Source organism: Psittacula echo (assembly GCF_963264785.1).
Source record: "Psittacula echo genome assembly, chromosome: 5".
Classification (NCBI taxonomy): Eukaryota; Metazoa; Chordata; class Aves; order Psittaciformes; family Psittacidae; genus Psittacula; species Psittacula echo.
The window spans coordinates 11,000,966-11,003,509 of NC_137739.1; positions in this window are offsets into that span (position 1 = coordinate 11,000,966).

Below are 2,544 nucleotides of genomic sequence, written 5' to 3' on the forward strand. Positions count from 1 at the left end.
CTCCTCTCTTCCCCTTACTTTGTTGGTCTTTGTGTCTTCCAGCTGGTGATTCATTGGTTCTTCTCTCTTCAGATGCTGCTTGATTCTTGAGGGCATCAGGCACTGGTCAGTGGTGGGAGAGAGGGCTGTGAAAACAACAATAGGTAGTGGCAGAGGGTGTGGAGGGAAAACAGGAGAATCTGTAGCTATTGAACCTTGTTATCCTTGTCTTTAAAAATGGAGTTTGGCTCTTTGAATCCTTTCTAAGGAGCAGTGGCTCTTCAACAGAAGAAATTTGTAACAGAAAAATGCCACGCTGGGTTTCCCGCCATGTGTCTGGTTTACACCATGCAAACTGGTTTACAAGAATTCCTTCTGCTCAGTGGGGGCTCTGAGGTAGCCCTGATACTTGTTTAGCTTATCTTATCTTTAAATTGCCAGATTAAGATTCCTGAACTGGATTTGGTTAACTGTTTGGATGCTCTGCTGGACAGGACACCCTCCAGCCCTTTACGCTAAAGGAAGCCTGGCTGTGCAAAGAGGAATGAAAGGGCCTGCTGCACAGGGTGCCATTTTAACCTAAAATTTCATTTTCATTCAGATGCAGAAGAGGAACTAATGTGATGATTTGGAGGGTGTTGAGAAGAAGGAGCCACCTTCTACATCCTATACCCCTTCTGATGCATGGTGGCAGAAACAGTGTAGCCAGCAGGACCAGGGAGTGACTGTCCCCCTGTACTTGGCACTGGTGATGCTGCACCTTGAATGCTGTGTTCAGTTCTGGACCCCTCACTACAAGAAAGACATGGAGGTGCTGGAGCGAGTCCGAAGGGAATGAAGCTGGTGAAGGGTCTGGAGCACAAGTCTGATGAGAACTGGCTGAGGGAACTGAGGGTGTTGAGCCTGGAGAGAAGGAGGCTCAGGGGAGACCTTATTGCTGTCTTAAAACTACCTGACAGGAGGTTGTAGTGAAGTGGGAGTCGGTCTCTTTCCCTCAGATAAGAGGAAACAGCCTCAAGTTGTACCAGGGGAGGTTTAGACTGGATATTAGGAAAAACTTCTTACCTGAACGGATGATCAGGCAATGGAACAGGCTGCCCAGGGCAGCCGTGGAATCCCCATCCCTGGAGGTATTTAAAAGACATGTAGGTCTTGTGCTTAGGCACATGGTTTAGCGGTGGGCTTGGCAGTGCTGGGTTAATGGTTGGACTCGATCTTTAAGATCTTTTCCAACTTAAATGATTCTGTGATTCTAACAGAGCCTGAAGAAATCAAAACCTTTGGTGATTTTCTGATGCTAACAGTGTGGCAGGGGAGTGCATCAGCCTGCAGGCTGGTCACCTGGTGCTTGCTCATAGAGTGCCTGAAAATAGTGTCTGTTGATGGAATGCCTGGAGCTGGGCACTAGTTTATAAAATTGGATGCAGTGAGAAGCGGAGCTGACTGTGAGACTGCTGTGATCTGACACATCTTTAACCTCTCCTGTCCTGGGAATCCTCTGGGAAACCCAGCAGTCCTGACGTGCTAATATTTTGCTGTAAGAGATCTGTGACTAAAAGATCAGATAAAATTTCTGTTACTGAAGTGCAGACCTACCCTTTGTCATTGTACCCATCAAACACACGAGAGGCGGTGATAGTCCTGAGAGCCCCTCTGCAGCAAGGAGCAGCAGGATCAGGAGGGTGCTTTGACCCCAGTCTCACATACTTTATCATGACACTTTGTCCGATGCTTTGTCTAAGCTTCATCACTGCACGCACCAGCAGCCTCTCTGGGTCCTGGCCTCTCACACTCGTTTCCCTTGTATTTTTCAAAGACCTGCAGCGTGCTGCTGTATGAAGGGTTTATGTGTGGCTAACAGAACAGAACCTAGCGGGAAAAAGGGATGTATGGCATCATGCTGAGGAACACAGACTTACAGTGCTGATAGGAACATGGGTGTGTCATTCAAAAGCAAGTCTGTAGATGACTTTGGGTCTGAAAGGGTCTCCACATGGAACACCACAGAGGCTTTTAGTAAACTAGCAGCATAAGGGATGAGTTGTTTCAAACGTGATGGGAAAAGGGAGCCATGGAAAGCTAGTTAGAACCTGGAGTTTCACTTTCTGCACCACCTCAAAACTGTGCAAGCAGAGAAGTCTTGTTCGGATCCTGCATCAGAACTTCAGTGCTGTTTGTAGCAGTGAGGCTGCAGTTTCCAGCTCTTCCAGCTCCCATCTCCACTAAGGTACTAGCTTACTCATCCTTGAGTGCATTTTATCATTAGGCAGTTTCCATCCAGCTTGTGCTCTTCCTTCAGCAGGAGTGGATTTTTCCAGCAGATTGAGCTGAACCATGAGTTCCAACAGTGTACAACATGTGGGCATGGTGCCCTGATGTGCCCAGCATGGGCTAGCTGTGTCCTTTACTTCCACATTTGTTCTACCAGATTTCCCCATTTCCCCATGAGATGGAATTAGGGATCTCCAACCTGGAGGGATCTCCAACCTGGAAGAATCTCATGGAGCTTATTTAGTTTCCTGGCTGTAAGCAATGCTGAACCCTGCTTCGTGCAGAAAATTGATC